The sequence below is a fragment of the Vigna angularis genome, chromosome 9 (genome assembly GCF_016808095.1).
Source record: "Vigna angularis cultivar LongXiaoDou No.4 chromosome 9, ASM1680809v1, whole genome shotgun sequence".
NCBI classification, from domain to species: domain Eukaryota; kingdom Viridiplantae; phylum Streptophyta; class Magnoliopsida; order Fabales; family Fabaceae; genus Vigna; species Vigna angularis.
The window spans coordinates 7,125,934-7,151,591 of record NC_068978.1 but is presented as its reverse complement, the minus strand read 5'-3'; the positions used below and the strand labels follow the sequence as shown (position 1 = coordinate 7,151,591).

At 32.7% G+C, this 25,658-nt stretch overlaps 2 long non-coding RNA genes across 3 annotated transcripts; one reads left to right on the top strand and one right to left on the bottom strand.

Moving 5' to 3' along the window:
• Window positions 1-1,130: 1,130 nt before the first annotated feature.
• Window positions 1,131-4,682, top strand: LOC108347005 (uncharacterized). Its single transcript, XR_001833829.2, has 5 exons — window positions 1,131-1,736; window positions 1,955-2,047; window positions 2,194-2,279; window positions 2,913-2,963; window positions 3,997-4,682. It is a non-coding gene; the product is annotated as an uncharacterized LOC108347005 (long non-coding RNA).
• A 17,132-nt stretch (window positions 4,683-21,814) lies between these two features.
• On the bottom strand, window positions 21,815-25,166 carry LOC108347200 (uncharacterized). Of its 2 annotated transcripts, none has more exons than XR_001833848.2 (5): window positions 24,790-25,166; window positions 24,620-24,725; window positions 24,083-24,380; window positions 22,239-22,349; window positions 21,815-21,961 (listed from the first exon to the last, which is right to left on the bottom strand). It is a non-coding gene; the product is annotated as an uncharacterized LOC108347200 (long non-coding RNA). The 2 variants fall into 2 exon arrangements; XR_008245354.1 differs by having other exon boundaries at window positions 24,620-24,694.
• Between the last annotated feature and the right edge of the window lie 492 nt (window positions 25,167-25,658).

The window sequence follows — 25,658 nt, the reverse complement described above, 5'->3', positions numbered from 1 at the left end:
CTGTCTACACACTCTGGTTCGTCATTCATCTCTTCATCATTTTCAGAAGCCGGTTCAGAGACACATGGCTGCAACGTCAACGCAGAGGGACGCATCCACTGTTGCCAATCACTTCAATGGATTTCAATTGACTACTTCAGCATGTATACTGAATCTCTTGAAGATTGCAATTGTTCTCCTTTTCTGATTCAGCTTAGCTTCTGTTGTATTATCTTTTTTCCGCAGTTCAAATAATATAGTAATATAGTAAAAATATACTATATTATTACTACCACCAGAATATTTGAAATTTACATTTTCATTGGATAAAATGTTTCATTTTCACTCGTTTAGAATTCACTTCGTTAACGTTTCCTTCTATATTTTTTTATCTTATCTTTAGGATAATATGTTTTCCAACAAATTATTGTAAAAAGGCTAAAATAAAAAAATAAAACAAAATTTAGATTTCTTCTTCAAAAACTTTAGTTTTTATTATAAAACACTATTTAAAATAGTCTCAATTACGAATATCCATCATAACTTTTTGTGAATTAGATTTTTAATTTAGTTTCTAAAATTAGTTATTAAAGTTTTACTTACTTCTTATTTTTAATTTTAAATTAAAGACCAATTTAAACATTAATTTTTTAATAACTAAAACTTTAGTAATTAATGTTAATTCAAACTCTAATTCATAAATAAGTTATAACTTTTTATTTATAAATTATTTTAGGTACCAATAATTTTTAATTTATTAAATGATATCTAAATTAATTTATATATATATATTGATTAATTATTTTTGTTTTTGAAATTAGTTGTTACTTTTAGTGTTTTTTCTTAATGTATAAGGATATTATTAGCATTAGACATCATCAACCTAAAATTTTTCAACATATAGGAACTTATAATTAGGTCTTCATAAAATGAACCAAAAATTTAATAAGCCGTTACCTACTTGTACTAAACAAAATATGGTATTGGAGGTTATTTTACGGAAACCTCCTCAAACTAACATAATTTAAAGTAATTATAGTAAATTGTCTAAAAGTTAATAATAAAAATAATAATAATAGTAGAAGTTTTAATTTCTAAGAAGTTTATATACAACATAAATTATAATCTTTCTAACTTATTATCATATTTTCCAATTTCCTCCACCGTTTTACACTCACCAAATCTTCTCCCAAATCAAAACTCTAAAACTTCATCCCAAGTAGAAAACGTAAACACTAGTGCATGTGACTAAGTTCCGCAACCATGACCTCCTTTGCCTTCCTCTCTGCTGTCTCTCCACAGTGAGACGAGTTTATCTTCCCACTCTTCACCTCCACTCTCTTTCTTTGTCCAACCGATGGTGAATCCGGGAACGGTTGTTTCAGGTCTGCACGCGGCCGCGATAGATTCGAACGCTCCGCGATGGAGGAAGCCCTTGAAATCCCACGCGCCAAGGACGCAAAGGAGAGAGGATGGTTGGTGTGGAGCGCCTCCCCAAGGTTCTCGAAGCTTCTAGGAGGAGCTTCAGTTCTGCCTAAGTCACTTTGCTCGTCAAATGATGCCTCAATCTCTTGAAGGATAGCAGCTTCAAGGTCTCGCAGGGCACGCTTCAGGCGCTCGACTCCACCGCCGTTCGAGCTGGCGACCACTTCAAGCTCCAATTCAATGTGTTCGCTGCCGTTGTCGTTGAAAGGTTAGGCAACGCTAAACAGCCCATCCGTGACGCCGCTAGACGCCTCTTGCTCACTCTCATAGAGGTAATTACCTTCAATTCTTGGAATTGTTATTTATGTATATGGATGTCAGTGAATCGTGAGTGCGAAACCTCGGAAGGAAGAGAGTTTGGTAGCTGAGGTTTTTGCAAAAGTAGAGAATCTCAAATCAATTATAACGAAAGTGAAAATAACGATATTTTATCCCAATCTATGATACTGCTTATCAAAGTTTGATGCTTACTCCAAATTCTCTGAAACAGAAAACATGATCTGATCAAGGACGCCTATGGGAAAACTGCAATTCTAAGGAAACTACTTGCCCAGATATGTATGCCTTTCGATCTATCCAAAAGGTAATTTCTTCATCACTATTATCCGCTTAAAATATTATAATTTATTATTTTTGCATTACAAGAAAAATGTTGTACCCAGCTTCTATAGTTGGTCTATATATGTTATTGAAACATATCTGTTTGATAGCTTTAGTGGGTTTTTTCAGATATGCTTCTGAAGGAATTGAAGCCGCCTGCAAATGAGCATATAAAGATGCTCCTGAAGGTTCAGTGCTAGAAGTTAAGATAATAAGTATGTGAAGTGTAGGTTTCATTGACTTTTATAATTTATATATCATTTTAATGATTCTAACCGAGGTAGTGAATCAAATTTGTGAGAAACAACTAGCTTGAGAATAAAAGAATGGGATAACAGTGATAATAATAATATAAGTAGGGTGATGGTTGAAGAATCCTCCTTTTGAAGAGTTGGAATAATTTGATTGAGTGGTTGTAAATGTTGTGATTTCTCTGACCGTAAAACCATGTTCTCTGTTCTGACCTTAAAACCCTATCTTATTCACACATTGGTGTTCTCATAATTTATTCATAATTAATGAAAAAGTGTGAGTTTTTTCCACTTTGGTGACTGCAGCAACTCAAGCCTGGGTATACTACACCTCCACTACCTACTGTATTGCATTTCACTCTCATTTTAGTTATCATCATATAAGTTGCTTTCTCCATCAGTTGAAGTCTTATTTCATGTAAAAAGTGTTTAAAATATTGAAAGTATTGCACGATATTCAGTGGTGTGCTACTTTCTGCAGGTGTGGAAGTTCTTAATAACTAATGCTAAGTGACAATTTGAATGATAACACTATACTGTTGATTGTTATTGGATTTTTTTTGTTCTTATCTCCCTTTTTTATTTCTTGTCATCCAGGTGAAGGATTGACATAATGGGAAGATAGACAGCATGGAGGGATCACATAAGGTGAAATGAAAGGGTTCTTACATATAGTGTCTGAGTTTGTAGGATGTTAGTTTGTGATTTAAGGTAGTGTGGTGGAGTTTGGTAGAGACGCAGAACTGATATTTTATTGTGTGGTGGTGTTTAGCATTGAGGTAAGATAAGTGATGGCATTTTTACAAACATGTGGTGCCCTCAGAAAGTGGGTGGGAATCTGACTTGGTGGTGGTTATGAATACACAATCACTTCTGTCTAAATAGTTTTTATGAATTTAGGTTAACTTAAATTTTGAAGCACTGTCATAATGATTTTAACTATTATATTACTGAGAGACTGACTTGTAAATATTAACACAGTCATAAACTTATACAAAGCTGAAGATAAAGCCAAACACAGAATATTTGAGTTTTGGATGAATAACCTTAGAAAGTGATGGTCATGTTTTTGGACATAATCCAAAACAGAGAGAATCACACGAATGTTTTTTGAGAATACGACGTTGCAAAATTATCTGACAAATCACACCGTGAGATACGAACTCAAACTTTTTATATTTTTAATTCAAAATTTTAAAACAATAAATTTATACATTTTAATTTTTATATATTTTACATAATTTTTTAATTTTATTCAATGTTTTAAATTCACACTTAAATTTTATATTAAACTTAACGTCCTTATTGAAATACATCTTTCAGTGACTTATTTTGTGCACTTTACTTAGTTGTCGAGTCCAGGCTAATGCAAAAGTAATTTTTCTTTTTATGTTTAAAGTTGTAACAATGTTGAGTTTTTGCATCTTCTTTTGAATGAGTGGGAAAACAAGACATATGAGTAATGAAGAGTGCTTATTCATGGTAAAATGAGTTAAAAATAAAACAATGAAAGTATTATCAAGATATAAAAGGTATGAATAGTGTTAGCTTACTTTTAGTTTTGTTTTCTTAACTTAAAGCTCTAGCTAATATTCTGCTACTTCTTTATCAGTTCTGTTTTGTTTTCTTCCTATTTTGTTCAATGGTGGATTCCTGAATTAGATGTTTTAATTTTTTTTAGTTGATTGGGTGGACTCCATTGGTTTATCTTAACAAATTCACTGAGATGTGGAGCATATGTTGTTTTCAAGCAAGAGATGATGCAACCTACTGCCAGCATCAAAGACAGGTAAATTCCTTTTCATATATTTATCTTGTTTTTTCGAGTTTGCATATTGTCATAAATTTCTGTTGTATGGAGAATCTCAGCTTTGCAGGTTCAGAAATGGATGATGAATCCATTGTTCATCTTGTTTATCATGCTTACAATCTCACAAAATTTCATATGTATATCATCAATCAAAGATTAGAAGCAATGGAAGCAGGGGAGTCTACTAACAATGACTTGTTGAGCATATACATATTGTTGGTATCAAATTATAGGGAGTTTTGAAAAAGGTAGTGGTGGAGGAATGAGTTTAAGGGAAGTAGTTGATGAAGTGAAACTCTTTTACTTTGCACGACAGGAAGAAAATGCAGAGCTATTGGTCTCATGTTAAGCTTTTATCTGTGTTAGGGATTTTGTTTAGGTCATCAACATTAGTTTATATGTTTTTAATTGATGTAGTAGTTTTTGACTGTGTTAGTTTTTTCTTTGTCAATCTTAGCAATGTTATTTAAACATTATGTATTTCTTTTTATATTTACCTTGTAATTGTGAATGAATGTATGATATTTTAAATTATTAATAAAATTATTTTTGAATTATTTTTGTGTATTTTACAATTTTATATATTCTATCTATTTCTTATTATAAAAATTAGATTTTATTAAATTAAGAAATTATGGTGGACAATTATAAATAAAAGAAGTGTTAAACCTCTGTAAAATAATAGTTACTAATAAAAGAGATTAAAACTCTCCATAGAAAAATTTCCAAAAATTAATTTGCGAAAGGTTAAAAACTCTTCAAAATGGAAAATAAACTACTAAATAATCATTTTTTTTGTATACTTTTGATCTAATAAATATTTGTGATGTGAATTTATGAGTAGAAATAAATTGTACATGTCAATTACCCTTATACGGGTTTGGTAAAATTTTATTGGGATAGAAAGACTAACCTGCTGATGTGTCTTCCCGCTTCCAAACTCTGAAATCGCTTGCCTTCCTACTGCCCAAGCCGTGCGGTCGTCTTTAACTCCTACTATTGGCCAATCGGTATTAGAGTAAACCCGTGCGGTCGTCTTTAACTCCTACTATTGGCCAATCGGTATTAGAGTAAACCGATCGGTCTCCTTCGGAGCAAGGGAGGAGGTACCTGCAAGAGAATACACACTGAAGGATGATCACTATTTGAGTATTTGAGAATGAGAGAATGAATAATGAGTAGGCAAAAGTATGAGAGAAGTGAATTTAGCATATGAGAGAAACTTTAGCCCTAGCTCTCTATTTATAAGTTGTCTCATGGACTTTAAGCTGACATAAGCCCAATAAAATATAAACAGAATATAAACAGACTTACCTTTAGATTCGGTCAGTTGCTCGTAAATAGCTTATCAATATCTTTAATCAGATATCTTTGGTTATTTTATTATCTACTGGACTATTGGCCCAATAACTTAAATGTTGACCCAATTATGGCCCAACATCCATAGAATCCATTTGACTTGGTTGGGACTTGGTTGACCATTATTATGGAGGTGACCTGGTGGCCTTGAGTGGATGAACCGAATGGTCCTGGATGGTAACCGTTCGGTCCTGAATTTATACGATACAGATCGGTATCAACTATGTGTCTTTTTTTTCAGTAAAATATTTATATGAATATAAGTTTGTTAAGTTAGACAGACGAGTTGAGTTGAATATCATGAAATATAGTCGAGTTGGGTATACTTCGAAAAGAGACAAGTCAAATGCTCCTTAAATTGAGTCACCTTAAATACATCTCTAATTGGGTCGTGAAGAGTTAAGCACACCTTAAATTAAATCTTGTCAGGTGCACCTTTATCTTAGTAGAATAAAACTCACATTAAACTAAATAAAATGGAACACTTCCTCGTGTCTTTTGGTTGAAGAAAAAATTTAATAAAATTATTTACAATTTTAGATTTGATTTCCTATTTAATTAATTTGGTAAATTACAAGTACAAATATATGCTGATAAAAAAAGTACAAATAAGTAACAAATTAAAAAAAAGTTTTCTAATCGATGATTTGTAGGTTTTTTTAGAAGTTCCTTGTGGTGAAAGCAACAGTTCTAGATTCATAGAACTGTAGGAGTTTTATAAGGTAAGGGAAGCTAGAACCTTTATTTTAGTTTGTGATTATATTATAAGAATTTATATCTATATGTATAGTAGTTAAATTTTGAGAAATTGCTATGTTTGGATATATGAAGATTATATGTAATTGATGATTTGATAGTGTTTTGTTGGTATGTTGGAATTGTATGTTTGTGATGTTTAAAAATGTATTGATTATGTGTAATGAAGTTATTCTAATGTTTGGAACTAAATGCAAAGTGATTGCTTTAAAGAAGTGTTCTTTCGCTTAGGTTTTAAGGTAAAAAATGGGGGGTTTTATATGCATTTTGGTGACATAGTGTTTGGATGGAAAAATATGGTATTGTCAGTATGTTTATATGTCATTTGAGGTTTGTTAGCACCATGAGTTGGAATAAATCTGATAAGGAACTTGGTATGGGTCAATGTGATGGTTTTAGAAAGTTTTAAGTTCAAATAAGGAGGTTTTGACATGTGAAATTTGATATAAGTGTTAGGTAGGAAAATCAGAAGTTTGGGGTTTAGTTATTTGGTCTTTTAAAACTGGTTTTGATGTTGAAATGGGGGAAATCTGATGCAAGAGTGTTTGGTGGTAGATAGGTTAAGTTTAGCTTGGTTTGAAACTAGTTTTGGGGGTTTGGACCAGTGAGATTTTGAATTTTTGGTTATGTGTATAAAGGGTCATTTTAAAGAGTGTTGGTAAGTCATTTGTGACTTGTTGTAGTCTCTAAGTAGTTTAAAAATAAGCTATGACTTGTGGAATTCAATTTGGGTCTCTAAAGTGAGGTTTTGGTTAATTTTTGGATTGGAATCTTGTAATCAATTACTTTAAAATTAGTTTAGGTTGGTTTAGATATATTTGGTTAGGTCAATCTTAGTTTAGAATACAATCTAGGACTATTAGAAGTTGGGAAAGATGCATATGATAGGTAATGAAGGGTTGAGGGGTGTAAATTCTTTAGATGATACAGGATTATTCAGTCTCGCTAAGCGAGTGTAACCGCTGAGCGAAAAACTTGTTGGCTGCAAAACCAATGACAAGTGCACCGATCGCAACGTAGGAAGTTATAAATATTGTTCTCTCCCAAGGGACTCTTGCAACACATGACAATTCTTCCTTTTATAACTCAATTAGACATCAAAGGGCACACAACAATACAAGAAACTCTTTTTAGTATTTTATCGAACAATTGGTGTGCAAGGAATTTAACATAGCGTATTTACAATTTGTACAAACTAGAATTCATCCATTTCATTCTCATGCATTCACAAACATTTCAATTCCATCCAATATGTATTCAATTTCAATTCTAGGTTCAAATCATATTTCTCAATTCATTAAGAACCACAATTTATGCTTGGACGATGAATCCAAGGCAAACATTAAGCATAAAAATTGAATACTAACATGAATTGGAAAAGCATATATCATTAACATCACAAAATACATAAGAATTCCATGTTTTACAATTAATCTCAGCAAATAGAAAAAATCCTCCATGGTGAAGAACTTAGGGTTCTACAAAATTGAAGAGATATGGCAGAAATTGGAACCAAAGAGAAGATGAACAACCTTCCTCAAGGTTCTTAGCAGCTGCTCCATGCTCCATTTGCGCCTCCCCTTCGCAATTCCATCTCCAATTCGTGACCCATCTTCTTCCTCAATCCAAAAGGGGCAAAATCACCATTGATGAAGCTTGAAGACCCAAAGAGGAGTGGGAGAGCTTCCAAACACCCCAAACAACATCTAAGGGCCTCTCCCAATCTCTCTAGAAGAATGAAGTGTAGGAGGAGAAGAATCACCAAAACTCGTGAGAACCATGCTTAAATAATCCATTTTGACATGTCAGCGTCGCCATTGCTCAGCGGTAAAACTCTGGCGCTCAACACCAACCTTCGTGGCAACTCTCTGGAAATGTGGCGCTCAGCGGTAGAAAGTGATGCTCGACGCCAGAACCACTGGGAGCTCTCTGTTAGTGTGGCGCTCAACGCTGGAAAGTGGCGCTCAGACCCAGACAGTTATGACAGCATTCTAAAATTTGAGTTCTTGTGCAATTCCAATGGCATCCAACATGGGTATTTGCTTCAAATTGATCTTTTATTATCCCAAATCACGTTTCCTTGAGTTCCTGCTTGTTTTGCTCCAGTAGAATTGCTTCCTATTTATTTATTTCACACACTCAAACAAAGAGATTAAAGGTAAAAACAAGCATATACTAAATAAAACACAAGAAAACTAGAAAACATACTAAACTTTAGGATAAAAAAGGTAAAAGCTATGAAAGAGTTGATTTATTAACAAAATATACACACAAAAACACGTAAAATCAACCATTATCAAGCGAGTGGAACTATGTCTAGCTTAGCGAGAGGGTAGCCACTGAGCGAGCAAAACCCACTGTTTCTGTATTTGCACAACGAGCTTGGACGTTGAGCAACAAGTCCAGAAAATGTGTTCTTTCTTTTTTTCATTGTTTTCTTATAACTTTGAACTATGATAGTACTTTGATGATGGAGTAGAAGCATCTGTTATATTTTATGATGGTTTATTCTTAAGGTTATATATATATATATATATATATATATATATATATATATATATATGCGTTAGAAGTATGGTTGATGAATGTAATTCCATGACTTGTGAAGAGGTTACATGGTCGTGCCTGTTGTTGTTGTTGTGTATGAACGTACGAAGCTTTGTATTTGTGGTCTATTTTGACACTCTAATGATCATTTATTCTCAATTAGAGATGGGTCAATCATGTGGTGAGAGTAGCGGGAGGTTGTTGTTTATAGGCTTTGATCATGACCCTAGGCTTTCATCCAACAATATTACACTTAGAAGTGCGCAAATTACCAATAGTTCGACATTCATATCTAATCCAGATGAGTCTTGTCTAGGTTATGGCATATATAGGATGAATGGATTGTTATGGTTTAATTTTTGAACTAATGCTTGAATTTGTAACATAATATATATGAATTGTCTTATTTATCTAGCTTACCCTTCTTGTGTGTGCTTGGTTATATGTTCTTGTATTACTTCTTAGCTATGATCATCTAGTGGGTATGAGCAGAGGGCGAAGAGATGTTTGCGGAGCAGGCCCCAGAGGAAGGACCAGTAGATGCTTAGTTGCTTTTGTTTGAGTGAATGTATATAGTTTTTGGTTTAAACGTTGGGTTGTATATAAAGTTTATATTATGATTATCATGATGACTATATTAACTTTATATTTCCTGTCTGTCGACTATGCTTGCTTTATTCATTTTGTGATGATTCTATTATAGTATTTAGGTTCAATCATTTCGGACGTCCCTATTTGTGCAAATTCTTCTCAAATAGGTCCTCGTATTTTAATTGATCTCAATTAGGTTTTTTTTTTTGTAAAATTGACTCAATTAAAACCTTGTCGTTAATTGGATTAGACAACGTTAAAATTACTCTGTCATGGCTTGCTGACCGTGCAATTTTTAATGACGTGGCATAGTGTGGCTTGGTGAGTGGACGACGTAAAAAAGGGCATGACGTCGTTTCCTCTTTCTTCACCTCTAATTCCTATTGAGCCTCCGGCGTGCTACATTCCATTGTTCAAAACATTTCTCATTCTTTCATATATCAGAAAATGGATCTTCACCTTTTTCCTTTCGATTCCAACTTCCCAAACATGAAACTTATAGAGAATATCTAGCTCAAACCCGTTTTTCATCTTTACACAATTCAAAGCCCTAACACTCCAAAAATGTCATCACCGTTAACCTACCCTGTGGTGGTCGACGAGAAGAACCTTGACGCCGCTGCACTGTGGGCCATGATTGACTCCGCCTCCGCCTTGCACTGATAGCACAGTATAACATACATGAGTTGTTATGCTCCTTATAATGATTCGTAAAAGTAACTTTGTGAACTTTAAATCATAATGGGCAGCATGTTTTCTTAGATGGCTAAGACAAAGACAAAAGATGTGCATACTATTAGAAAACATAAGTCAATTTTACTTGTTTGACAGTTGTTGTTACTACAACAATACAACTGTTTTTTTATTACTGTATATAACCAGACACATGTACGCTTACCAAACAGTTTTTTCAATTCATACAGTTTTCAGTGCATTCAGTTTTTCTTGTATTCTCTCTATTCTTTCTCTGTCGTCCGGTTCAAGCTTTCTGCCATTTGGTGCACATATTTCTCGGTTCCATCAGTTCTGTTGTTTGATGCAGAAGGTGTTGTTAATTGTTTCATTCTGCCGTTCGGTGTAGAAGTTGTCGTTGTACCATCAGAACGAACCTTTGGCATCCAAAACAACATCACTTTTTTTTAACAAAGATTACCCCTAAATTATTAACAAATAATGTTTCAAAACTATAATCACAAACGCCTGTAGAAGAGTATCCCGCTACTGCGAATTCTGCTCCAAACGTTTAGATGAAAAAAATCCTTCCAAATCACAATCATTACTGAGTTGAAACTCCATTCCGACAACCTGAGAAAGTGAAAAATGTGATAGAAATATGAATATAAATAAGATTGAGAAAAAAGAGAGTAGATAGATGACATTTTCCAACAAAATCGAATGTAAGGAAAGAGGACCCATCTAGTGACATAATTACATTCAAACACGAAAATTTTCCAGCAATAGTGGGCCACCTATTTCCCAGGCAAACGAAAATGTAATATGATTTTGTGCTGTGATAAAACTTCTTCTGTCAGTTTCCGAAAATCAACTTCTAGACAAATTTTCATGTTATTTTTTAAGAAAATGATGTATGAAGTGATTTCATAATTTTTGTTTGATTTTTTTTATATTTCTTTTGAAGGCAATGGTTAGAAAAATTGAGGACAAGTTGGAGATCGGGGAAGGGGGTTGGCATTGTGGGGGGTTTGGAGGCGATGTGGGCCTTTCTCTTGGAAGAGGATTGCGAGGCGGAGCCGGAGTCGATCATGGTCCACAGTGCAACGTCGTCGAGGTTCTTGTCGTCGACCACCACAGGGTAGGTTAACGATGATGACATTTTTGGAGTGTTAGGGCTTTGAATTGTGCAAAGATGAAAAATGGGTTTGAGCTAGATATTCTCTGTGAGTTTCATGTTTGGGAAGTTGGAATCGAAAGGAAGAAGGTGAAGATCCATTTGAAGATCCATTTTTTGATATTTGAAAGAATGGGAAATGTTTTGAACAGTGGAAGGTAGCATGTCGGAGGCTCAATAAGAATTGGAGGTGAAGAAAGAGGAAACGACTGTTGTGCCCCCTTTTGAGTCGTCCAGTCAGCCAACCACACTGTGCCACGCCATTAAAACTTGCACAATCGACAAGCCAAGACACAGAAATTTTAACGTCGTCTAGTCAATTAACAACAAGGTTTTAATTAAGTCAATTTTACAAAAAGAGAGACCTATTTGAGCTCAATTAAAATACGAGGAGCTATTTGAGATGAATATGCACAAATAGAGACGTCCGAAATTATTAAACCTAATATTTATACTATATTTGGGATGTTAAATTTTTGGTATCTATAGGAACCTAGAAAATAGAGTATTAGAGTAGATAAGTGTATTAAAATAATGAGACCAAATTATTTATTTAAAATAAGTCGATAAAATAAATAGAAATTCTTAAACTTGTCTCATTACCTAAAACATCATTTATCTCTCTAAAACACTATTCTCTTAACCTTTCTACAATCTCTCTAAGATTTCTGACCCCTCAGTCATTTATTTGACGATCTGGAGGTATTTAGACAATCCTTGCGACAAGGACTACCTATCTAACTGATCAATTCGCTGTTTAGAGCAAGTAAGTTTTAATCTTTTTCTTGGTATTTTCGGTTCATGATCATTCAAAGAGAATCTGTTTTGCATGTGTCAAGAACTCCCCTTTTTCAATTCTTGGTCCAATTAAGGTTCTAAGGTTTATCTTCAAACATTAATCGATGATTTATAGGTTTTTCTAGAAATTTCATGCGATGGAAGCAACAATTGGGGGTTCTTAGAACTGTAGGAGATTTCTAAGGTAAGGGAAGCTATAACCTTTGTTTTAGTTTGTGATTATATTATAAGAATTTATATCTATATGTATAGTAGTTAAATTTTGGGAAATTTCTATATTTGGATATACGAAGATTATATGTAATTGATGATTTGATCATGTTTTGTTGGTATGTTGGAATTGTATGTTTGTGATGTTTACAACTATATTGATTATGTGTAATGAAGTTATTCTAATGCTTGGAACTAAATGCAAAGTGATTGGTTTAAAGAGGTGTTCTTTTGCTTAGGTTTTCAGGTCAAAATGGGGGATTTGATATGCATTTTGATGAGATAGTGTTTGGATGGAAAAATATGGTATTGTCGGTTTATTTATATGTCATTTAAGGTTTGTTAGCATCATGAGTTGGTATAAATCTGATAGGGAACTTGGTATGGGTCAATGTGATAGTTTTAGAAAGTTTTAAGTTCAAATAAAGGGGTATGACATGTGAAATTTGATATAAGTGTTAGGAAGGAAAATCAGAAGTTTGGGGTTTAGTTGTTTGGTGTTTTAGAAGTGGTTTTGATGTTGAAATAGGGGAAATCTGATGCAATAGTGTTTGATGGTTTATAGGTGGAGTTTATCTTGGTTTGGAACTAGTTTTTGGGGGTTTGGATTAGTGAGATTTTGAATTTTTGGTTCTATGTATAAATGGTCATTTTAGAAGGTGTTGGTAAATCATTTGTGACTTGTTGGAGTCCCTAAGTTGTTTAAAAATGAGCTATAACTTGTGAATTTCAATTTGGGTCTCTAAAGTGACGTTTTTGTTAATTTTGGATTGGAATCTTGTGATCAATTAGTTTAAAATGAGTTTATGTTTGTTTAGATATGTTTAGTTAGGTCAATTTTAGTTTAGAATATAATCTAGGAGTATTAGAAGTTGGAAAAGATGTATAGGATAGGTCATGAGGGGTGCAAATTCTAAAAATTTGATGATGCAAAATTATGTAGTCTCGTTGAGTGAGTGGAACTATGTCTAGCTGAGCGAGAGGGTAGTCGTTGAGCAAGCAAAAGTGACATGTTTTCTTTCGTTCTTTCTTTGTTTTCTGATAACTTTGAACTATGATTATACTTTGATAATGGAGTAAAAGCAACTATTATATTATATTATGGTTTGTTCTTGGGGTTATATATATGCTTTTTAAGTATGGTTGATGGATGTAATTTCATGACTCGTGGAGAGGTTATATGGTCGTGCTTGTTGTTGTTGTTGTGCATGAATGTATGATACTTCATACTGGTGGTCTATTCCGAAACTCTAATGATCATTCATTCTTAATTAGAGAGGGGTGAGTCATGTGGTGAGAGTAACAGGAGGTTCTTGTCTATAGACTTTGATCATGGCCTTAGGCAACTGAAATAGACTAACCGCTTATGGTAGCTTGGTTTCAGCCAGTAGTATTACCATTGCAAATGCATAAATTACCAATAGTTTGACATTCATATCTAATCCAGTGAGTCTTGTCTACGTTATGACATGTATAGGACGAATGAATTATTATGGTTTAATTTGAATTAATGTTTGCATTTGTAATATAATATATATGAATTGTCTTATTTATCTAGCTTATCATTCTTGTTTGTGCTTGGTTGTATGTTCTTGTATTACTTATTTGGTATGATTATCTAGTAGGAGTGAGTAGAGAACGAAGAAATGTCTGTGGAGCAAGTCCTAGAGGAAGGACCAACAAATGCCTAGTTGCTTTCGTTTGCGTGAATGTATATAATTTTTTCTTTAGACGTTGGATTGTATATAAAGTTTATATTATAGTTATCATGGTATTGTATTAACTTTATATTTCCTGTGGTCGATTGTTCTTGATTTATTGATTTTGTGATTCTGTTATAGTATTTATATTATATTTGGATACTACAATTGGTTTTTCCAATTTAATTATTTAGTTTTTTTAAAAGATTAATTTGATTTTTTTCAGTTTTTAAAAATATCTAATTTAATTTTTTTTACTTGGGACTTTTTTCAAGAAGAAGAGTTATCTACATAAATTTCACATCATTTTTACTAATTTAGTTTTCTCTACACAAATAGTCAAATCTGTACAGAAAATTCTCATTCTTAACAACTGTCAAAAGATCGAATTAAATATTTTTAAGAAATTAAAAGACTAAATTAAAAAATTTCAATAACAATTTTAAAAAAATGGAATAAAATTAAAAAACCATACCTATTCTGAAATTATATTCTTTCATGATGATAAATTCTGAGATGTGTGGCAAAATGGAAATGTTGGTGGCTCTGTGAAAATTGTGATAAATTATTTGAGAGGTTTGGACAAAATGGCTAGAATAATCACCACGCTATTAAATAGATCTTTTATTTATATGAAAAATTAAAAAGTTAATGATAACGATGTCGTTATCTTTAATTTTTTAACGCCTCAAATTATATTAAGCAGGTTAGAGAAGGAGGCGTAGGCTCAGGCTCGGCCCTTTTTCTATGACGAATTATATTAAGCAGTTAGGGAAGGAGGTGTCGGCTTGGCACTGTTTCTATGAGGTGATTGAAGGACAATTTTACAATTGAAAAACAGTTACTATTTAATTTCTGAATTGAAATAAAAAAACTTTTTTTTTCTTTCAATTTACAACCTTTTAGTTTCCTGTTGACTCTTCCAACCCTGACAACAACGATGGTTTTTTCTCTTGTAATATCTCTTTTTATGGCTAACCTTATCATTAAAAAAAAACTTGTATAGTTATAAAAAAAATAAAATGCAAAATAGTAAAATTTTATTAGTGTTAAAACATCACTGTTCCATTTTATAAAATAATTTTGATTCGATTTACGCATTAGATTCTCAAAATTAATCGTTAGAAAACTATTGTTTTGAAAACATGCTGGAATTAATTATTTATATAGTTTTTTTTATCTTATTATAATATTCAATAAATAATTATATTTTATTAATAAATTGGTCAAGAGGCGTCTAATGAGTAAACAAAAATAAGGTCAATCGTGTTGTCGAGTTGATGTTGCCGACTCTCAACAACGTGACAATATTTGACTTAAAGGTTGATATTAAACTTATTCAAAATTTATCTTAAAATTTAGGTTTTAGTATCTTATAATTCATCAGATTTCTCTTAATTTTCACTTTAAATGTCTTTGGCTATATGAGAAATGTGATGTTATCTTGGCGTTCCTTAAATATTTATATATATATATATATATATATATATATATATATATATATATATATATATATAATATAGTGAAAACTCACTAATTATGTATATGTGTTTATTTTTTTATAATAAAATTATTATTAATGTAATTATGAAATAAATATCAATAATTTTATTGTAAATAATTATTTTAGTTTAAAAAATGTTAAATTTAATAAAACAATCAAATAAATAAATTTTAAAAAATTACTTAAACGATAAAATTGATAAAATAATTATTTACATTTAAAAATAATTATTTGAAAGATAAAAATAAAAAAATATAGATACTAAAGGAAGAATATATATATATATATATATATATATATATATATATATATATATATATATATATATATATATATATATATATATATATATACTAGTCAAACAACAACATTTAAACTCGATCAATAGGTATCGGTTAAAGAGAAACCGAAGCCTATATGAACGTAATGGCATTTCTGTAGTTTTATCGAATTTATCTATCTCGATTCAAGGGGAACAGAGACATAAAAGTTATATTACCTCGGTTAAAATATAAATCGATGTCTAAAATCGTAAAAAATTCCCTCCAAAACTAACTTTTTGCTTGACTACGTTTTGAACTTAACCTACTGCTCCGGTTCTGTGGGGAGTCGAGACAGTATCTTCTGTTAGGCACTAACATCTCTGATCACTGAACGTTCAATTCTTTTTGTTCGAACCTTATGACATCAGTTGGTTCAGAACCGATGTGAAAAGGCTTTTCTGCCACGGATCCTAGTACAATCGAGACGTATAGGCATTTCAAAATTTCTTTTTTTTTTTGAGGCGTATAGACATCGTTTTCCTTGTTAATCGAGGCATATAGTAGTCTATTACCTCGGGTAATGGTAGAACCGAGATAGTATCGTTTTAAATAACTGTTTCAGAGTTAAAAATTTTATCCTACTATTCAGTCTTCTTCCTCGCACTCTTGCAGTGCAACCTTCTCTCTCCAATGCTTCTTCCCTGGCACAACCCGCTTCTTTCCTAACACAAGCTTTTCTCTCATTGGTGGTCCAAGGTTCGTCGCGCGTTGGTGCCTCTTCCTCCATTGCTCTCATGTTGGTGCCTTCATTTGACTCGTCGACGTCGTTTATAATTAAAAATAACCGCTGTCATTTTCTCTGACTCCACTAGTGATATATATATATATATATATATATGTATGGGATGGTAGGTAGTTTTGCTGTAAGTATTTTATGTCATTGTTTTTCTTTGACTTTTATTGTTGTTTCTCTTAGTTTTATTATCTTCTTTTCAATTTATTTCTTTTAAAATATTTAAAGTTTTACTTCGGTGTTACATGTGTGGTCGGTCAAGTACGAACTTTCGAGGAAACGAGGAAGATATGCATGTAGACTTACATGCAGAAGTTGCCTATATATATTTTTCTCCGAACGCGTTGTATGCATATTCCTTAGCTCTTCTCTGTCTGAAATTTTTGGCTTCTTTGGTACAGCAGCAGAAGTTTTTCATGGCTGACGCTGTTTTCAGAGATACTAGAGTGACCTTTAATATAGCATACATGGCAGTATTTAACATAGAAACCAATCCTGTTCATGCCCTTGTTGCTTTCGTCTTCTCTGTTCTTCTTGGTTTTCTCCAAATCAGAACACAAAATCCCAACCCTTTTCACCTTCATCCAAAGACCATTTGGCTTTCCATTGCTACCTTTCTTCTCTATTGCTTGACCTTCTTGGGTACCCTCAACTTTGGCATTAGGGTTCATCACCTTCGCACTCTCATGCACGCCTTTGCTTCACTCTCTTTGATTTCCTTGCTGCTGCTCTTGCTACCTGACACTTGGGAATCATTAGGTTTTTCTGTCTACACATTCTGGTTCATCATTCATCTCTTCATCATCTTCAGAAGCCGTTTCAGAGACACATGGCTGAAACGTCAACGCAGAGTGACGCATCCCTTGTTGCCAATCACTTCAATGGATTTCAATTGACTGCTTCAATATATATACTGAATCGCTTGAAGATTACAATTGTTCTCCTTTTCTGATTCTGTTGTTGTATTATCTTTTTTTTCGCAGTTCAAATGGTGAGTTTTGGGAGTCTTTACATACTGTAATGCTGCATATGCTTTTATCCTTGATTATCACTAGCACCAGAAATTTAGATATTTACTTTTGCAGTGGATAAAATGTTTCATTTTCACTTGTTTAGAATCCACTTCCTCAACTTTTCCTTTTATATTTATATCTTATTTTTAGGATAACATTTTTTACTACACATTATTGTAAAAATTTTAAATTAAAAAAACAAAACAAAATTTAGATTTTAAAATAAAAATTAGTTTTTATTATGAAACAGTATTTAAAATAGTTTCTGTTTTTATTGATCTGTGAATTAAACTTTTAAATTGGTTTGTAACATTAATTATCTAAATTTTACCTATTTCTTATTATTAATTTTAAATTAATCTTTTTAAATTAAAGATAAATTTAAATACTAATTTATTTTTTATGGTTAATATCAATTTAGATTCTGATTGATAAATCAATTATAATTTTTTATTTATAATATAAATTATTTTAAATACTAATAATTTTTAATTTGTAAAAACTTTAGCTTTTATTATAAAACAGTATCTAAAATATGAATTAGACTTTTGTTGTGAATTAGACTTTTAAACTGGTTTCTAATATTAGTTATCCAAGTTTTACCTATTTCTTGTTTTTAATTCTAAATTAATTTTTAATTTTAAATTAAAGACTAATTTAAACATTAATTTTTTAATAACTAAAACTGTAATAGTTAATGATAATTTAGACTTTAATTCATAACTAAGTTATAACTTTTTATTCATAAATTATTTTAAATACCAATGATTTTTAATTTAATAAATGATATCTAAATTAATTTATATATATTGATTAATTATTTTTGTCTTTAAAATTAGTTGTTATCTGTAAGGTCTCGAAAATTTAAACCACTGCCACCTGTCAAATCACGTAATTATTACTCACAAATCTTGTCCAGAAATTTTATTAAGAAACGCACCCACACCTCTCGTTCTTGACGCCATTTAATGCACCCTCGTCACACGTGCAGTGCCATTAAAACACACTCACACTCATTCTGCATGCAGCTGCCAAGTGTCACTTTGGAACATTCGAAAACGTTAGTGGAATCCAAGGGGCACCAGGCGAATGGACGTTCGTCCTACGTGGGAAAAGAAATCACTTTTCTGGAAAACACTCTCCCACTTCTCTGCATGTTTCATCTTCTTCCCCAAACTTCTGATTTCCAAATTCTCTACCTTCTCTCTAGAACTTCCACCTTCTCTCTACCATAACTTACCTTCTTCTTCTCCGATCAAATTTCAGAGACCGTAGAAGCAATCCAGACGTCATAAGCTTTCCACCAAACCGAACAAGTTCAAGTTTTGAGTTCTGGTACGTTCGTCCCTTAGCTGTTCATTATTAGGGTTCATGCAAAAAACCAAATATGGTTACATGCATTCTCTGTATCTGAATCAAGTTTTGATTCTGGACTTTTGTTTTAGTTCCAAGAGTTGAGTGGTCTGAGGATAGAAGTGATAGTTGGGCGAATACGGATTTTCACGTTAGGACGTTCGTTCACTACTGATCCAGGTAAGGGAAGCTTATTAAGTTTAATTCATGTGTATGTGTTGTGCCGTATGAATTGTATGAAATTATAAAGTATGAAATGTGTATTTTTGATCCTTGATGTATGATCTGGATGATGGGATGATATATGAAATTTATGAGATGTGCTATGATATGAGTAGTTAAATGTATGAAGGTTTATACTGAAAAAAAAAATGAGTTACTGTAATTGAGACTGGAAATATGAAATACTATGAAAATGAACGTTCGTTATCGAACGGTCTTTGACCGTTCGGTATTTTGTACTTTACTTGAAAACAGAATTCTTTCATTTGGAAAGAATACTGTGTTAGGACGAACGCCCTCTTCTATTAGTCTTACGTTTGAGCGTTCGGCCAAACAGAGATACTCTGAGTATTAAGCGAGAAAGTGAGAAGCTTAGATAAATACCATCTTATATACTTAGTCATTCATAAATAATTCCCTTCACTATGAATATCTTATACAATTTCCCTTTCTATTAATATTTTGCCTCAGCGATGGGTCTCGACCCAGAGCGTACGTCCTAAGTAGCGCTCGGTCTTATACCGAACGCTCGTCCTAAAAGTGTAAATGATAAGTAGCGCTCGGTTCTATACCGAACGCTCGTTCTTTCCGTAATTAACAACGAGCTGAAATAGCGTTCGTCCTGAATGAAAATAGCGTTCGTCCATAAAGTTAGTTAGCGTTCGTCCAAACAGTAAATTTATATCCGCTACCGCGCTCGGTCATTGACTGGCGGTTAATACCTTTTATAAATTCGTATCCATTTCAATATCTAAAAGTCTTACGATGTCTTTATTCATTTGGATTAATCTAAAGTCCTTGAATTTAAATTATTCTAAAGTATCAGTTGAATCGCTCTAGAGTCAGTCCATTTAATTGATTCAAGTGGTCATAACGTTCGTCCTCGGAAAGACGTTAGTTTTCCTTCTGTCAGAAACGAGTGTCTCTCGGTATCATATTAACGTTCGTCCTCATTATGAAGGGGGCTGAACGCTCGTCTTTTTATGAAAGTGGAACTAAGAATGAAAATGTGATTTAGAGGGAATTATATAATGTGCGAACCGTATATGAGATGAAACTATGATTTTGGAATTTGAACGAGCGTTCCAAGGAGGAACGTCTCTATGATTTGAATATGAGAAGTTGTGTAGTATGACCATGGTAAATTTACTGATGGCAGTTCATCCTGATATTCCGTGAGTGCTCGTCCTCAAGTAGAGGGGGTAGGTCATGTGTGGGAATGGCAGGAGGTCCTAGTCCTACTGAGTACTTTGGACTGATAGGGCTAACCTCGGGTGGCAGCTGTTGAATGTGTACAGTTATCACATCACCCGGGTGCACGAACGCCTGTAGGTACATGGATTCATACAGTCCGGACGGTCTGTCTTATGAGAGTTTGAACTGATTTTATGTGTTGTGATATTTTATGAATGTTAAAATGATATGTGTATGAATTACTTGTGAATTAAATTCAATAAGCTTACCCTGTGTTATTTCCTTGTGTTGTCGTTCGTCCATGAACGTTCGTCTTGTCTATGCAATGATCATCCGTGTGGATGTGAGCAGACGGAGAGACGTTACTTGAAGAAACACTGGAAGAAGAAAATTTGGAGGACGCCAATCTGGTCGAAGTAGAGGTTAAGGCCGAGCCCTAGAGCGCTCGTTAAGTTGTAGTTTGTATTTTCTTTCCGTTAGCTTTTGGACGTTCGGTTAAAGTTTGTAAAACCGTTCGTCTCTAAACTTTGAAATACTGCTGTATGGTATTTTATCCCTGTATGTAAGTACGTTCGGTTATGAAATTTCGTGATTAGTGTAAGACTGCATGTTTTAACTGTTAATTGTAATTAATTCTAAATTATGGTAATTACTATATTTTGGGATGTTACATTATCTAGTGATTCTTTTTAATATATAAGGACATTATTAGACATAGTTATGAACCTACAATTTTTCAACATACGAACTTATAATTAGGTCTTCATAAAAAATTATACATGTAAACCAAAAATGTAATAAGCACTTACCCACTTGTAATTTTCATCCAATAACTATTTGTGATGTGAATTTATGAGTACAAGTGAATTTCCCGTATTCATAAAAGTAAGCGACATATAAAAGAAAAAGTTTACAAGATCAACGGCTAATGAGAAGTTTAGTTAGTCATCACTAGTGGAAAAATGACTTTTTATAACGTACAAAAATGACATTTTATATCGTAGTTACTGGGGATATAGTTCTGGGCGATATAGTAAGTCTGCACATTTTATAACGTAGCAAAAATTTACGTTATAATATGTTCAACATATTATAACGTAGTTTCTGAAGTACGTTATAATATGTGCAGTTTATTATAACAAATTCTGCATTTGTCCGTTATAATAGGTGGAAGATATTATAACGTAGAAAATTTTGTACGTTATAATATGTTATATATTATTACGTATATATTATTGTACGTTATAATATGTGATCAACATACCATATCATACATTACTTAGTACGTTATAATAAATGTTTTTAAAAAACAAATTGATTATTAAATTTGACATCCAATGAAATTATAATAATATTCCTGTATTATCATCTCATCCAATCCATTTATAATAAATATAGCTTTAAATAAACAAATTTATTGAAACTAACACAATAAAATTCATTTCAAATATTAAATAGTCTAATATTTAATAGATCATTTATACATGAAACTATATATTAAATCCAAATATTACATTAATGTACATACACTATGAAACTATATATTAAATCCAAATATTACATTAATGTACATACACTATTTAAGTGTAGCCAAGTTTCTACTAACACTTAAAATAAAAGAAGCCCAGTTCCTTCTAATTTCTTCCATGTCTGCAACTTCCATGGGAGATGAATCATTAAAGATCTACAAATAAAATAATAGAGTTAAAACAATATTGTAATGAATAGTTGGATAAGTATTCATGATTCAATAATGTTTGTACAAATTTTTCAATATTGTAATGAATAGTTGGATAAGTTTTTCAATTTCTAGTTCCACTAACAGGGTTAAGTTCTTCAGATATATGACGCTGACCAGCTTCACTATGCTGGTCATATTAAATTATTAATCATCTTATTTATTATGTCACCACTAATTTTGGGTGATCATAAGTATAAACTAACGGTTTGAATTAACATACCTCCAATTTAGTTAAACGTGCAAGAAATTCCATTTTAGTATTATTATGTTTCTGCTTTTCTAACTCAACAGCTTCCATCGTTTCCATTGCAGTGCTCTGAAGCTGTGAAGCCTAAAGCAAGGAACAAAAAGGATTACATAAATAACCAATAGATCATAAACATTAAGTTACAAGAAAATTCTATACTATGGTAGCATTTGATAGACGTGTTAGAACAGGATATAACATAAAATGTGGTTTCGTTTTTTATACTAAACCAGCAACAGGAAAATTTACTTAGCATTTCTAATTCATTCCCTTCTCCACACAAAGTAGCTTGCCCTCGAAAGTAACTTCACAGTATTGGTCTCTCACATACCCAATTAGTTATTTATTGCATTCTTAGTTACTTCATTGACAGAAGATCCAGCAGAAGATATCATGTTCCAGAGCAGAATTTGAATATAGATCAATGGCTTTAGACACTTGTAAACTTGTATGAATTAAACAACTCCTTCAAGAATTATAAATTTGTGATTTAAGAAGGTGAAATTGTACTATAGGCAGCCCTTAATATCACCTCCAATCCAGTATGTATATATAAAACACTTTCAAAAGAGGAAGATTTTTCAAATAATCTTGGCTTCACAACCAAATTAATCCCCCTTTTGAGTTGTTGAAGCCATTTAGTTAACATTAGCACTCCATCTAAGATCTCAAACAACAAAAGAAACAAACAAACATAGTGAAGTAAGAAAAGAGTAGACAAACAACCTAAAGTCCAGATTATTGACTAGATCAGCACAGATTAATAGACAAGCATCAACCCTCTTACTTTCTCTCTTTTGCAAATAATATTATCAAGTAAATAATGGTGAGTTTCGTTCCCAATCTGAAAGTGAAAGACCAGAAATGTGTCCTATATTATATGAGCAGTGAAGTTGTAGAAGTTGTAGAAAAACGTTGACAAAAGAGCATTGAACTCACCTATTAAAAACTGGTGTTAAATGCATTATTTAGGAAGAAAGAGACAGGCCAATCGTGCAAAATGCATTATTTATTCATAAATAATTTTTCTGTAAAGTAACTATATTTTGAGAGACATTACATTTATTTAAAACAACACATTGTAGAAGAAATTTTCTGTAAAGTAACTATATGCATTAGACAATATTATATTATGCATAGAAGAGAAATCCCAGAAGGGTAAAGAAAGATCCCATCAACAGTGCATTAGGGTGCATATGTGTAGTGGTATCTAGTCGTGCTCATCAATCAAAGACACCAACTTTAGACACCAACTTTATTCTGTGATCTGTATCTTTCTGCTATGGATATATACTATTCTTTTTGCTTCTTTCTATGGACATCCATCAGACTCACTTTTTCTTTTAAGAGAATCCCTGTCCTATGTGCTTGTCTACAATATTCACATTTTCACACTCACACTGCCTTAGCCTTATTCTATCTGTGTAAAACACATCCATCACACACATATATACCATATTTATCTCCCACTTTTCAGGAAACCTTTTCTTTTGCTTCTAGAAAAAACGATACTATGTCAAAATATGTCTTATAGCTGTGTATGACTCTTTTTGAAAAACTTATTGATGTATGATGAGTGATTGTAGTTGTGAAGGAATATTAAATTTTTACATATATTTATGCAGTTCTTGATTTCAATTGATCTGCCTAGAGCTGGTTTCTTGATTCGAATATGTTTTGTAATAATTTATTTAACTATTAATTATTTAATAATTTATTTATTAAACAAAATATTCTTTATTGATTTCATGCACCAGTTTTCTTAGAAGCACCAAAACTTTAACACAAACTGAACCATAAAAATATAGTACACTAACCTTGATCACAATTTATAGCACTCAAACATCAATATGAAAAGAGTCATTTACATCTTCAGTGTGATTGTCCAGATGCTCATCATGGTGAGGAACTTTCAAGTGACTCACTGTGCCCTTTTATTAGCAGATCCCTTTGATAACCACTCTCTGGATTCTTTGGGTTACCTGATTATGTGAAGCTTCAGCTATCTTCTCTCTAAACTGAGGTGGTCGAGAAAAATTACGAAGGGTTCCAGTACCTTGTGATCCACCAATACTAACGTCCCATCCAGCACTTTTCAAGATTTTACCTTGATCACTGCTAATTAGAAATAGTCCATAGAAAAAATCAATATGGAGTGAGCAAATTGATTTAAGCATGGGCAGTTGAGAGAAAGAGTAGCAGAGATAATGGAAGAATACAGTTCAACATTACTATGCCCAATACACACGAGACTTAAAACACGATTTTTTGTTCTTCAAGAATCAATGAAAACTAAATTAACAGGATAAAAAGAGGGGAAAAGTGTTACAGAGAAGAATGTGAACTATAATTACCTTCAAAATTCTCCAATCCCCGCTATGGATAAGGCTCCCTCCTGCACCTCTCTCTCGTGTTAACGCCGCTAATTTCTCCACCAAACGAAACACAATCCCCACCAATCTAAGAAATTAGTGAAATTAATAGAAGAAAAACATAACAAATTAGGGAAAAACATAAAACCTACTTGGTTAGACTTCAGAGAATTCGAGGAAGAGGCAGCGGAGCTGCATGAGCGGAAAGAGGCAGCGGAGCTGCGTGAGCGGAAAGAGGCAGCGGAGCTGCGTGAGCGGAAAGAGGCAGCGGAGCTGCGTGAGCGGAAAGAGGCAGCGGAGCTGCGTGAGCGGAAAGAGGCAGCGGAGCGTCGTGAGCGGAAAGAGGCAGCGGAGCGTCGTGAGCAGAAAGAGGCAGCGGAGCGTGAGAGGAATGAGAGTGAGAGGGAACGTGAAGAGAGGAATGAGACGAACGCAATGAGACTGAGAGAAAACGTAAAGAGAGAAATGAGACGAAGAGGAAGAGAGGAATGAGAGTGAGAGGGAACGTGAAAAGAGGAATGAGAGTGAGAGGGAGTGTGGAAAGAGGAACTAGAGTGAGAGGGATCCTGAGATATTATAACTGATTTCTAAAAGTCCGTTATAATACATCAATAATAGGTTTTCAACTTATTTATAAGTTTGCCATCGCTTTTCATATTATAACTGATTTTCAGAACTACGTTATAATATGTCTTAAACTTATTTACAAATTTGCCACCGCGTCTCATATTATAACTGATTTAAAAAACTACGTTATAATATCTCCCTATTATGATGGATAATTTTTGTCCGTTATAATAGGTTTGTTATAAAATGTCATTTTTCTACTAGTGCATGGACCGCTATCAACTTGAAAAACTTATATTTAAGTAAAAAAATTATTTAATATAAGATTTTCAAGTCCAACGAATTGATGTCAGGTGTATCTCTTATTGAGCAGAGAAGAATAAAGCACACTTTAAATTAAGTCTTCTCAGTTACACCTTTATTTTGAGTCGAGTAAATCTCACGTTAAACTAAA